A 15,086-nucleotide genomic window follows, 5' to 3' on the forward strand; every position below is an offset into this window, starting at 1 on the left:
CACCATGCCCAGCTAATTTTTTTTTTTTTTTTTTTTTGTATTTTTAGTAGAGAGAAGGTCTTGCCGTGTTCCCCAGGATGGTCTTGAATTCCTGGGCTCCAGCAATCCTCCCAAAGTGCTGGGATTACAGGAATGAGCCACTGCACACAGCCCCTACACTATTAAACTTAAAAGGAATTCTGTTGACCACACTCCCTCTTCTCATTACCTAAGTTACTGATGTTGAAATGGTGTGAATTCACTCTACGTAGAGTATCTTCAGTCAGTTTTCTTGTTCATTTTTTCCCACAGCTCTGGGCATATTCCTCATTCCTCTCTCCTTGTCACTAGCTGCTTCATGACTAATCACATTTCCCTGTTTTCTTCTTTTTAGGCCAGTCTGTTAGAATTCTCAAGCCTGGAATTTCGGGATATGTAACAGGAGGGTGGGCATTGTATAGGAGGTGGTCATAGCAAACAGAAGGTAGGGTTTAACATCGAGCCACACAGGCAGCAGTTAATCTCACCTCTTTAATTATTAGAATTGGCTCTGAGGAGCCCCTCAGTGTTTAGAACACTGAGTCTACAGAATTTCTTTTTCTTTTTTTTTTTGAATACTGAAAGGAAGTTTTATTATCTTAACTTGACCCAAATTATAATATTATTTATAAAAGTTATATAAATGCAGGCTGATTGTTTTGAAAGGGTCAAAAAGCCAAATAAAAATAAAGCAATAGAAATAAATTCAGTTATAAAAAGTTGACATCATTCTTCTAAATGTTATGTGGAATCATAGGAAGAAACATCATTGCAATCATTTTCAAAGTAATATTAAAGGTATTAGAAGAAATGTTTGGTCTTAAATGTCAATTCAAATGTAAAGTGTCTATGACAATAGATCAGAGAGAAAGTAAGTATATCTGTAAAGGAAAAAAGGCCTGGCATGGTGGCTCATGACTGTAATTCCAGCACTTTGGGAGACCAAAGCGGGCAGATCACGAGGTCAGGAGTTCGAGACCAGCCTGTCCAACATAATGAAACCCTGTCTCTACTAAAAATACAAAAAAAAAATTAGCTGGGCATGGTGTCGGGCACCTGTAATCCCAGCTACTCAAGAGGCTAAGGCAGGAGAATCGCTTGAACCCGGGAGGTGGAGGTTGCAGTGAGTCAAGATCACTCCAACCGCACCCAACCGTGCAAAAAAAGGCAAAGCCCCCACTCAAAAAAAAAAAAAAAGACAGGAAAAAATGACTGGGTGTGGTGGCTCACACCTGTAATCCCAGCACTTTGGGAGGTCGAGGCAGGAGGATCACAAGGTCAGGAGTTCAAGACCAGCCTGACCAACATGGTGAAACCCTGTCTCTACTAAAAACACAAAAATTAGCTGGGCGTGGTGGCACGCACCTGTAGTCCCAGCTACTCGGGAGGCTGAGGCAGGAGAATTGCTTGAATCTGGGAGATAGAGGTTGCAGTGAGCCAAGATTGCACCACTGCACTCCAGCTTGGGTGACACAGCGAGACTCTGTCTCAAAAACAGAAAACAAAAAAACAAAAAAAAAAACAGAAAAAATGAGTTAGTTGCAAGTACTGTAAGTACTGTATCCTTCAATGAAAGAAGAACACAGATTAAGGATAAAACAGTTAGTCTTATCAATTAGGCCACCTTTAAGAATCATTTATCAGGGTAGCTAAAAGGAGCAACGATAAAGCTCTACATATATAACTGAAATGTTTACAATTAATCTAGTCCCAGCACTTTTATTTGTAGAGTTCTCAAATCAAAAGTAACAAGTAATTATACATCAGGATTGTTAGGAATACCAAATATTTTACAACTGCCACCATGTGTTTCTTCTTCTCTGACACAATTGGCACAGATCCAGGCTTGCTGTGTTTAATGTGATTCACTTCCTTTCGTCAACAAGCTTCCTTCATGATGCACTGTTCCTGAATTGGGCTGTAGACAGAATTTGGTAGATGTCAATGATGAGCTGTTGGTTGTATATAAGGATGATGCTGAAATTTCTCCTTCAGTTTCTGGTTATAATACTTGGCTGCTTTTTCTTGTGATGTAAGCACACCCAATTTTTCAGAAGCATTAGCTTTCCATAGGTGAATGTTCATTTCATCAGATCCATACATAATATACTTGCTGTCAGAAGTCCATTTTACACAGATAACACGTTGCTTTCACTTTGTGTGATATACCTCCCTGCTTTGACTTTTGTCTACAGGAAAGATTCAAATAGATTTATCGAAACTAGCAAACACAAACTCTTTCCCAGTGGGAGAGTAATCCACATCAAGCACTGCAGATACATGATCCATATGGACCATTACAGGAGTGTCCAGTGCACACATATCAAAAGTAAATACGTTATAATCATTTGCTGCCATAAAAACGAAAGCTTCCATAGGGTTCCAACAGATTGTATTTGTTCTCATATCTAAGATAACCTTTTTCAGAGGAGTAGCTTGCTTCATATCATATAGTACTATATTCCTGTTAGACGTGCAACTTTCCAAGATAAGTGTCTTAATTGCATTAAATTTACCACTACTTATACTGTCAAATCTCCAGGTCATTGAACATATAGGATTAGTTCTTTGTTTACCCCAAATGTCTAGTGGCTGTCCACATGTGGCAAAAACAGCTTCTTTCCAGTGATGATCAATCCCAGTATCTTTCCTAATATTGTATGTAATGGCTCTTCCTCCTGTCTTTCCTGTCAATCCCACTGTCTTTCCTAATATTGTATGTAATGGCTCTTCCTCCTCTCTATAGCCTGGCCTATCTATTTTCCACTGCTTCACAGTTTTGTCATCACCAACAGTGAAAAGAAGTCCCACAAAAGCGAGTACATCGTCCTCATACAAAGCCTTCATGTGCTTGTATTATACGGATACTTTTCAGTTGAGTCAGGTTCCAAATTCTAACCTCTCCATCACATACCCCAGAAGGGACAGTAGCCAGGCTCTTTGGATGCTTTGCCAAGCAACTGACTCCATCTCGGTGACCATCCAGCCAAGCAAGGAATGGTTTTGCAAATACTCCTTCCAGTTTGGTAGCATTTAAAACTCTTACATATTCTTGCAGGACCTCAAAAGGATGTAAGGTAGGATCATAGTTTCTTGGAACAATCTATAAGTCCAACTGGGTTTTGCAGACATAGTTGTCCAGATTCCAGCTCAACATCTTCACCTTCACCTTGATTGCTCTTCCTGCCAGGATCCACAAGCTCTTCGCTCTACAGAATTTCAAAGAGTACTGAGAGTGTCATAGGATTATCCCCAGAAATTTCCTTATATAGGACCTGAGTCAATCATAGTTTTTATGTAGATTGTGAAGACTGCAGCCCTTACCAATTTATCTCTGTTTTGCCATAGATTTCGCAGGGCAATCTAATTGTAAAGCAGAAAACAAAAAAATATACAAAAAGTACATGTTTTGTGTTCTTCACTGCACTTATCACAACTTGAAAATATATATAGTTTTTGTCCTATCTTTCCCTTTATTTATTGTATTTTGTTGAGACAGGGCCTGGGTCTGTCACCCAGGCTGGAGTGCAGTGGTGTGATCTTGGCTTACTGCAACCTCCGCCTCCTGGGCTCAAGCCATCCTCCCACCTCAGCCTCCCAAGTAGCTGGGACTACAAGCTCAGGCCACCATGCCCAGCTGATTTTTGTATTTTTTGTAGAGATGGGGTTTCACCATGTTGCCCAGGCTGGTCTCAAACCACAGAGCTCAAGCAATCCACCTGCCTTGGTCTTCCAAAGTGTTGGGATTACAGGCATGAGCCACTGCATCCAGCCCTATCTCTCCCTTTAAAATATAAACTCTTTAAGGACAAGAATATCTTGTTCTACTTTGTATGATCAGTACTTAACAAAGTGTCCAGTACATATGAGTGATCAATAAATACTAGAAGGAATGTATGAAATGTTCAGGTTTTTCTTCTCAAATGATTGGCAAACAATGAAATTAAAGATGCTAAGAGTTCAGTCTTCCCTAAGCTAACTTGTATCATAAATCCAAGTTTGCTTTAGCTGTACTTTGCATTTTCCTTTTCTTCAATACTGAGCAGCTTCTCCATCATACTTCCCAGGCATTCAGTATCCCTTTTACAGCTCCTCAGCAGCCTAGAACTTTTCCCTTTAGTTAAGTCTGTCTTCCTGGGATGGTGCCCAGATTCCAAGACCATCTCCTTCTTGGTGTACTCCCATTAAAACTCCCTTTTTTTTTTTTTTTTTTTTTTTACAGCCAGGAGAAAAATATTCAGATAATTTCTCATTAAAGCATTATGCTGTAATAAACCATTTAATCCAATAATTCTCCAGGGTATTTGTATTTTAGAACATGAAGCCGTTAGCCTAAGATAATGTATTATGATGGCAGTTCAGGGTCAGTGTGACAGTGGCATAGGGTATATATATTTCCGTAGGTGGGTGGGGGGATGATTGAGACTTTTCTTATTCTCTCAGGCCTCATTAAAAAGGTGGTCATCTACCTCGATTACAAAATCAAAGTCAGTAAATTCCTAGTCAAAGTCAATAAACTCAGGCTTCTCACCATTGGTCATACTAGGAGAGGAAAAAATCAACAAAGAAAAATAAGAGGTCGGGCGCGGTGGCTCACACGTGTAATCCCAGCACTTTGGGAGGCTGAGGTGGGTGGATCACGAGGTCAGGAGATCGAGACCATCTTGGCTAACATGGTGAAACCCTGTCTCTACTAAAAATACAAAAAAAAAAAAAAAAATTAGCCAGGCATGGTGGCAGGCACCTGTAATCCCAGCTACTCGGGAGGCTGAGGCAGGAGAATGGTGTGAACCTGGGAGGCGGAACTTGCAGTGAGCCGAGATCGCGCCACTGCACCACTCCAGCCTGGGCGACAGAGTGAGACTCCGTCTCAAAAAAAAAAAAAAGAAAAAAGAAAAATAAGAAAGCAGAGGGGTTTAAATACAAACACAGAAACCTTGCTTTTCCCTCAAGGAAAATAGCAACGATAATAAATTGCTTCAGAAAGCAAAGACCAATTTATTGAGCTTGTAAGACAATGGCAAATGTTTATCACTTTAAAAAATTCGAATGGGTGGAAAGTATAAAAAAATACAAGCCCATGAAATATAAACAATGTTCACAAGCAGGCCAGGTGTGGGGGCTCACTCCTGTAATCCCACCACTTTGGGAGGCTGAGGTGGATGGATCACCTGAGGTCAGGAATTCGAGATCAGCCTGACCAACATAGTGAAACCCCATCTCTACTAAAAATACAAAAATCAGCCAGGCATGGTGGCACGCACCTGTAATCCCAGCTACTCCGGAAGCTGAGGCAGGAAAATCGCTTGAACCTGGGAGGTGGGGGTTGCAGTGAGCCAAGATCGTGCTACTGCACTCCAGTCTGGGCAACAGAGTGAGACCCTCAGGAAAAAAAAAAAAAGAATGTTCACAAGCAGATTCTCCAAAACATTCCTTTAAGTGACCAAGTCCTAAAGTATATTTAAAAGAAAATTCCATTTGAAAAAATTACAGTTATAGTTAAGTCTCTACCAGCACTTTGGGAGGCTGAGGTGGATGGATCACCTGAGGTCAGGAGTTCAAGACTGGCCTGGCCAACATGGCGAAACCCCATCTCTACTGAAAATACAAAAATTAGCTGGGTGCAGTGGTGCATGCCTGTAGTTCCAGCTACTTGGGAGGCTGAGGCAAGAGAATCGCTTGAACCTGGAAGGCAGAGGTTGCAGTGAGCTGAGATCGTGCCACTGCACTCCAGCCTGGGCAACAGAGCAAGACTCAAAAATAAATAAATAAAAATAGTTAACTTTCTTGAAACCCACCTACTGTGCAAAGTACCTTCCTATGCCTGCTAGAGAAATGATATACAAACTTCCATTGCCTTCAGTTCATCAGCATTGGAATTTTCCTGGCCAGCCTCCACTCAGGCATTTCTTTCTTTCCCCTCTTTGCATCATGTTAGAAGACTGATTTCTGTTGTTGATAAGATTATAGACGTCCTGGGTATGTGACTAGCTAATATTGAAAGTGGTCACCTTCAGTAATCTGTTCTCTCCTAATAAATGCTCTGATGTCACTCAGAATCTGATCTTGGTGGTTCTGACACAAATTCTGCAGGGTTAGAATTAGGAGGGAAGGGCTACTGTACATTTCTCTGGGCTTCCCACCCTAGATACGGGAAGTTCAGATCCTGGAGAAATTCTGTCTAGCAGGCTTAAAACAAAGCCCCTCGTTCACCCAGTTTATTGTCTCAGAAGATCTGTCAACAGTTTTCTCCTTCGTAGGAAGTCAGTTCTCTGTGCAATTGCAAATAGGATAAATAAACCATTCATTCAGAACTAGTGGACATTTTGTTTTGCTTCCCACCTGATTTCAAGAGACAGTGCTGGCTATAACACAATGCTAAACTTGAAAACTCTGTATAAATCTTTGTGGGTACTCTGCTTTTCAGGAAGACAATAAAACATGGAAGTCCTTTGAATAATTATTTATGATACAGACTGCTCAAAACTGGATCTTAAAACCTCTTATCAACCCTGCTTATATAGCATAGGCAACCTGCTAAGCCTTCCACCCTTAGCTATGATTTTGGGACCAGCCTGTAGCATATTCATATCTATCTTCATTCCCAAGTTCTGATTTGTTTTATTTGAAGTATTTCATCAATGTTAACATATGCAAAGCTGGTGCCATACAAATACCCTCATTACACAGATGAGGTAAGCCAAAGGAAATTAAACAGTAAATGCTCCAGGAAAATTTGTAGATCTGACAAATCTAGGACAGCAGCCAGTGGTTTCTGTGTCTAAATGCTGTGCTTTTGTCACAAGCAGTTTATGCAGCTAGTGCCAACCTGGCTGTCTACACTTGCTCATTGTCACCATACCTGGGAACTGAGACCTCACGATCAATAGGATTAGAAAATATCAGCTAGCTTGAACCTACCACCTAAACATCTTTCCAGTTCAGCTTCTACACTACTGACATAGTAATCTTCCTAAACTGAAATCTAATCATATTACTCTCCTTTGCCTGAAAGCACTTCCCTGGCAGAGAATAAAGTCCAAACTCCTAGCCTGATACACAAAGCCCTGACTCTACACTGCTCCCCTTACCCAAAGCATCGGATATATCAAAGTATTTGGTCCCACTATAGAACTCCCCCTCCTCTAGCACTATGCCCCACCTGCCCTACCCTCTGCAGCATCTCTGCTGAAAACCCCTCAGCCCCCATCTACTTGAGGAATCACCTACACATCTCTCAAGCTACAATGCTGTGTCACTTCCCCTATGAAGCCTTTCCTAATACACTTTCTTCCCTCTGAACTTCAGTTTCTGCATTAGCAAAATGTGGATTACAATTCCTACACCATCCTTTAACTCAAAGATCACATTAAAAAATGACCCTGAAAGTTCTGTGAAAAAGGCAAAACACTATTCAAAGGCCAAGTTATGTTATTATAAAATAGTTATTATACAATAAGCCTTTTTTTAATAACTTAATTACAGTACTTGTAATGATTATTATAAAAATAACCTCAGCCAGCACGGTGGCTCATGCCTGTAATCCCAGCACTTTGGGAGGATGAGGCGGGTGGATCACTTGAGGCCAGGAGTTTGAGACTAGCTTGGTCAACATGGTGAAACCCTGCCTCTACTAAAAATATAAAAATTAGCTGGGCATGGTGGCAGGTGCCTGTAATCCCAGCTACTTTTGAGGCTGAGGCGCGAGAATCGCTTGAACCAGGGAGGCGGAGCTTGCAGTGAGCTGAGACTGGGACAGTGCACTCCAGCCTGGGTGACAGAGTGAGACTCGGGCTCAAAAATATAAAAATAAAAATAAAATTAACCTCTACAAATTAGAGGGTTTTCCCTGTTTATTCATTGCTTAAATGTGAGCTAAACTTGAAACGGTGATGACACAAATAGATTAAAAGTAGACCCACACAGGGAGGATTAACAAGACCTCTGCCCCACATAGCTTTCAGTAAGGAAAAACTGCATTTAATTTGCTTTCAAGAATTATATTCTTATTTCATATTTCTTTCATTTTATCAATGGAACATTCTTCCTTACAACTCTAATTCGCTCTAGCCAAAGTCTGATTTCCTTAAATGACTTTTGTTCTAGCACTAAGTCTTTGCTGCTTCTTACCCACCCGATCAGAAGGTTGATGCATCCACTCCACTGTTTCTGGAACACAGTGGCAAGAATGGGTAACATTTCCTCAGTTCTTAGTCTGTACCAGATGCTCTTCTAAATGATCTCTTATGATTATACAATTTAAATTCCACTACAACTCTCGTTTCCCGTCTGCAAAATGGGGATGAGAAAATGGAAACTTAGGAAAGTGAAACCTCTTGTCAAAGTGTAGGGTAAACGCCCCTGAGAGGAATAACTTGAGCATACCCTTAGAATGGCCCTGTACAGCAGATACACCTGAAAATGTATTCCCAGTGAGGGAATACAGGAGTGGCCAACCCAGAGATTCATTCCTTGTATAAAAGGAACATCCGAGCCTCAGGCCCATCTGGTAGAAGGAGAGCCAGCCATACAGGGGTTTGAGTCCTGAGTTTTGGGTTGGATGTGTAACTACCTGAGGAGTTTTTCCTGCCTGCTGTACAAAGAAAGAGTACAGCATTACAGTACAGAAAAAGTTTAATAGACATGAGGCCAGCCATGCCACGTGGGAGATGGAGTTAGTATTTAAATCAACCTTGTCCAAAGATCGTAGTTTAGGGGTTTTTCAAAGGCAGTTTAGGGGAGGGGTGGGGTGGCTGGGGTTGCTGCTGATTGGTTGGGGTAGAGATGAAATCACAGGGAGTGGAAGCTGTCCTCCTGCACACTGAATCGCTTTTGGGTGAAGTCACAGGAGTGGGATTGGTGGGTCCAGGTAGAGCCATGGGTGTCAGACTTCAAAAAACCTGAAAAGATACCTCAAAAGGCAAACCTACAATAGTGGTGTTATCTACAGGAATGGCTGGCAGTCTGTGTCTACGCCTTAGCAGAAATCAGGCTCCTCTCCACCCCCTGGCCTGATGGTCATTCATTAGCTTTAAAAAGGTGTTTGAGTTTGGGGGAAGGGCTATTATCATTAAACTATAACCTAGATGTCTTCTAAAATTAACTCAGCCCAAAAGCCCCAGAATGATTAAGGCAGCTTACAAGCTAAAGGCAAGAGGGGCAGGTGGGCTAGATCGGATCTCTTTCACTATTATAATTTTGTGCACATTTAAACTGATGGGCAAACTACAACAAAAAAATTCATAGCTCAAATGGTTAACCTGCACTATAGAGTTAAGTAGAGTCTTCTAAAGCTCTCTATCTTCCTCTCTTTTTTTCTGCCTGCTTTAAACCTGCTGTTACTCAGCTGCTACTGCTGAGATGATACTCATTATTTACGGTCTAACTAGAAGGTAAACATTGGAAACTCATTTAAATTTAAAAAAAAGGTAAAAGAGGTTTTGTTAAACCAAACAACCTAGAATTTTTAAATCTCCCTTAAAGTTGATGGAAATAAATCCAGCACCTCCTTTAAACCTTATTCTTCTTTTTTTCTTTTTTTTTTCTTTTTTTTTTTTTTTTTTTTGAGACAGAGACTCACTCTGTCACCCAGGCTGGAGTACAGTGGCCCAGTCTTGGCTCACTGCAACCTCCGCCTCCCGAGTTCAGGTGATTCTCCTGCCTCAGCCTCCCAAGTAGCTGGGACTACAGGTGTGTGTCACTACGCTCAGCTAATTTTTGTAGTTTTTTTAGTAGAGACAGGGTTTCACCATTTTGACCAGGCTGGTTTCAAACTCCTGACCTCAGGTTATCTGCCCACCTTGGCCTCCCAAAGTGCTGGGATTACAGGTGTGATTCACCATGCCCGGCCCTTAAACGTTATTCTTAAAGCTGACTCTTTTTATTCCATTCTACTGCAAGCTCTCAGTAACTATCCAACTGCCTCTCTTGAGCAGCTTCACCCTCTTGATATTAATGCTTTTATAAGGGAGATAGTACACTATTACTATTTGCAGGGGGGACCTCCAAAACTACTGCCCAGGGGATATTTCTTCATCTTTGTCCTAGTAATGTTATTTACCCCCATATCACAACATTGATATGCTGAGGCACTAAGTGTTTGGTTTTTTTCATACTCTTTACAGTCTTTCTTCTTTCCTGTCTCCCTGAGTTTACTGTATATTATCATTTTCCTTAAATATCCTTCTGCGTTTACTCTATTATGGCTAACTATTGCTTCCATGGCTGCACCAAGCACCCAGTCTAACCAGTAATATCTCAGGTTGCTAACACAACACACAGCATTAACCGCTGGATATGCTCACGTTGGCAGTGACTCGAGAATGACATTACTCTCCTAGCAGTCCCACTATCTATAGAAGAAATTGCTAACACAGAAGCCCAATGCTTTGGATTCAACTACACCAGGTACACACACACCAAAAATACAGGTTTATGAGGTAAACCTAGGCCAACTGATCCCTCATGCCAATCATCCACAGTGACCGAGCAAATAGGAAGGTCACCAGAGATGGCCTGTAAGGCTAGAAATTCCAAGGAATCTGGCCCTTTCCCAGGGGCTTTAACACACAAGCCCATTGCAATTACACTCTCAGCTATAACCAAACAAACCAGAATGGAAGCCATATAATGACTCTTAACAAGTTCACTGTGCACCTCCAGTTTTTCTCTGTGATGAGGAAACAACAAAGTTCATGCCAGAAAGATTTATAACAATTCCTTTATGCCTATAAATAGTTCAGCAACCAAGATGGAATATATAGAAATAGCAGTCAAAACTGGATGACTTCTCAACTTCACTAATACATCTACATCTTTTCCTCAATTTTCTCTTATCTCATTAATATTCAAAAATCATATCTGTCCGGCCCCACATTCACGTAACACTACAAGTCTAACTTTTACCCCTTATGCATGGATAACTACTTTCTGGGTCACCGCCCATCCACATTTAATCCTGGGGGACCATGGGATCCCTCTATTTATGCAAATCATACTGGAATCTAAACTAATCACACCTATGCCTGGTTATGAGGTTCCTCTTCAGGAGTTTCATGAAAAGGAACTGGGTTCTTCTTTGTATACAGATCTAACGTATTTCTAGCCTTGCCTATTAAGTGAAGAAGCACTTGCACTATAGTTGCAGCAATATCTGGAGTGCATATATATAACTCCTCAGACTTTGTAACCTCTGGCCAAGTTCAAAAGTTAAAATCCTTCTTATGTTGGTCCCTCCAAAGGACATCAGAAGCAGTACTTAGTCTCCCATCACGTGGCATCCTCGCCAATAATAATCCTGCCATAGAGAAAAATGACCTAGGACATTCTGTAGCCTGTGCAATATTTTGGTTTGCAGATATACCCATGCTTAAGTGCAGTATTCATAATCTCACCATCCTAGCCCAGCAATCTTGGGAAGCTACAGTCACAGCCATTGAAGCGCAACGGCAGGCCCTAAACTCATTGGCAGGGGATGTTTTGCAGAACCAACTCATGTTGGACGTGCTTCCTGCTGAAGCAGGAGGCACCTGCATGCTGTCAAATAAACCTTGTTGCTTTTACATCAATAACTCAGGTCAGGTAGAAGAAAGTTTAGAAAAGATAACAGAGAGCATAAAAATATTAAAGGGCCTTCAAAAAAGAGTTCCTCAAGATTCCTTTTTAGCACAACTATTTCAAAGGTTCTCCAGTTAAATTTGGCCATGGGTTGCTCAACTTCTTCTGCCTATAATAAAGCTCATATTAGTTTGTTTATTTGCATCATGTATTGTTAACACTACATCTGGTTTTGTGTTTTCTAGGATACAACAATTTCAAACCAAAATAGTACTACAGCAAATCTATCTACTAAGAGAACTCCATAACTTTCCTTTGAATGCAGCAGAACAAAATTTTAGGCTACAAATACTGTTCCCCCATAGTCTCATAGCAACCCTGCCCAATTTAGGTCTTAATTCCAGGATTTAGGCCCACATAACCTCCTGACCGACTAACAATCCTAGGGAGGGCCAACTCTACAGCCCTGGTCAGCAACAAGCAGCTGGAAGATGAGACATTCAACCACATGCCAAAGATTAGTCATTGTTGCTCTGTCGGGGCGTGAAGAAAGGTAGAGTCCTAATTCGGGAAAAGGATTCAGGCTGGCAGGACCAGGGGAAAGCAAAACGAGAAAGCAGATAGATAAGCTATAAGTCTGCCTTTCTTCATGGTCCAGGACACATAGCCCTCATGCGTAATCACCCACAATCTTCCTGTGCCCAGCTATCATCAGATTCTTGGCTGATAGAAAAATTCAAGTTAGCTCACTGCAACTTCAGCATTATTATTACTACACAAAGTCTTCTTCAAGCGCAGAGCACAAGCACCATCCTATAAAATTCCTAGCAAGCTTTTGTCTCTTTGCAGTCAGCTCCTCTTTCGCTGACCTGCCTGTTGCACCCTTGCAATACATTTTCCTACTTTCTCAAATAAATCTGCCTTTCTTTACCTACAACTATCTTGGTAAATTCTTCTTACTGCCTGCACCACTGGCCCCAGACAGTTGCTGATCACCTATGACACTCATTACATTAAATGTGGTTTCCTGGATGAGATCCTGGGGCAGTAAAAAAGACATTAGTGGACAACTGATGAAGCTTGAAAAATTCTTTAGTTTAGTCAGTAGTAATACACCAACACTTATTTTTTTGTTTTAACAAATATATGATGGTTATAGAAGATGTTAACATTAGGGGAAACTGGGTGAAGTGTATAAAGAACTCTTTGTACTTTGCAATTTGTAAATCAAAATATGTTTTAAAATGAAAAGTTTAAAAGGCTTCAAATTAATTATTTTGAGATTAATTTACTGAGCCTATCGAACCAATCTATTGCACAATTTAAATATAGTTATTTTAAAATTTTTCTAAAATGATTATTGAATTCATTAGTGAAAACAAAACACTTATTTGAGTTTATAAGCAAAAGTCAGGTTTTGAATTTGGTATTAAACAATATCTTTTCAGAAAAGGAGATAAATATTGGTCAGGAATGAGTTACAAAGTCTCATCTTGCCAATAAGCTGACCAAAACTTTGTATTCCCATTGAGAAAAACAAAAAATAGTATAGTTAGCTAATGAGTTGCCTAATATAGCTATATGTCGTTGCCTAATATAGCTAATATATGGTTGCCTAAATATACTTTCCTTTCTGGCCTTCTGAGCATTCCTAAATCCCAAGTGTCACAGTCTGGCACATGTGTTCAAAGCCACAGAGAGAAAGTAAAACAATGACAAATTATGTAAGTAACTTAGCCATAATTACACCACCACAGATATAGTTCAATAATACTACCCCAGATAGACAGAACCATTTTATATTACAGGGATTATTTTCCAAATAGCCCTAGTAGAGTAGACCTGGAACACGTTGTTCCCAGAGCATCTGGCTCTTTCCTCAGATTTGAGGAACAAATCAGAAAATGACCAGTGTTGTAATCAGTGTGATATAGTCATCTGAACATTCTTCTCAGATTTTGAACAGTTGTGCCTTCAATGAGATGCTGCTGTTTAAACACTCTTGTCTGGGGAAGATTTAAAAAAAAAAAATCACGATTATCTTGTCACCCAATCAGATCTCACTGGCTCTGCCAGTCACGGCCAGTTCCTTCTCAGGAAGGTAGGCCCCTGAGCTTGGCTGACTGGCAGAAGCAGTGCTGGGTTGTGACTGAAGGTGAGCAGTGGTGGCTCACTTCTGTTTTGTTCTGCTCAGAGAGATTGTCCGAGTGAGTTCTGATAAGTGACCAGATGTGGTTCCGCTCACCCTCAGTGGTCTCCATCTTTAAAACTGAGTGCCACAGGGCCAAGGACGGAACCTTCTTAAAGTTCAAGGAGTTACTCTAACACTGAAGGTTTCCTGAGGAAAAGTAACCACCACGCCTTCCATTGGTGGGCTTGAACAAGAAGCAGGAGAGGCAGACAGAAGCAACAGAAAGTTTAGCACAGAAGCTGAGAAAGGGCCTGGCCAATTCCAATTTCTAAGGCCTTCAATAAACAAAAAGAAGAAGAGATGCCAATATTGGTTTACTAAGTTATGGTATGTTTTAGAACTTTAAAGTTAATTAATAAAGCTGCATGTGAACATATCTCTAATCTGTCAAGGCATATCTCATTTTGAAATAACATTAAGAGCTGGGCACGGTGGCTTACGCCTGTAATCCCAGCACTTTGGGTTGCCAAGGAGGGCAGATCATGAGGTCAGGACTTCAAGGCCAACCACCTGGCCAACATGGTGAAACCCCGTCTCTAATAAAGATACAAAAAAAATTAGCTGGATGTGGTGGCGCCCGCCTGTAATCCCAGCTACTCAGGAGGCTGAGGCAGGAGAATCGCTTGAACCCCAGAGGCAGAGGTTGCAGTGAGCTGAGATCACGCCATTGCACTCCAGCCTGGGTGACAGGGTGAGACTCTGTCTCAAAAAAAAGGATAAAAAAAAAAAAAAAAAAGAACGAACGAACGAAAGAAAAAGAAAAAGAAAAAGAAATAACATAACAGTCTAATTTGAATCTTCGTGAACACGAAGCTCAAGCTAAATAGTCCTACTATTCACTACTCCGTCCCCAGGTGCCTACCCAGAAGACCTCAACAGAATGAGAGTAAAAGCTTAGAAAAACGGGCTAAAGAGAACAAAAAGAGAAGTACTGAGAGGAAGATTCAGAAACAAAGTAGAAAAAAAAGGGAGAGACAGAAAGCTGAAAGACCTGGAACACCGCTCATCGTGGTCTCAGATGCACCAGGTAGCAGTGTATGGTCACATTGCACTCACCTAGCCCTAAGGGGTATTTATGATGCTTTGTTGCTTTAGTGGGAGAAATCTGCAACCATCCATTTGGTATTAGGTGCTCACTGAGGACTGACTGTGCTGGGGACTGAGGAACCGGAGCCAAGGTAAAAATAAAGATTGTCTCGGTCTGCATAGAAAATGAAAAGTATTTTTTGCACTCTCTGGACAGCAAACAAGGAGATAAACAGGTCTCGAAAGAGAAAGGGTTCGCTTACTAGAAAGACGTTCAATAACAGTTGTCAACCCT

General features: G+C 41.0%; 1 pseudogene; it reads right to left on the reverse strand.

The window, feature by feature from the left end:
- Positions 1-1,457: 1,457 nt before the first annotated feature.
- LOC101017098 lies at positions 1,458-13,835 on the reverse strand (annotated as a pseudogene).
- Positions 13,836-15,086: the final 1,251 nt, after the last annotated feature.

Source organism: Papio anubis, chromosome 4 (assembly GCF_008728515.1).
Source record: "Papio anubis isolate 15944 chromosome 4, Panubis1.0, whole genome shotgun sequence".
NCBI classification, from domain to species: domain Eukaryota; kingdom Metazoa; phylum Chordata; class Mammalia; order Primates; family Cercopithecidae; genus Papio; species Papio anubis.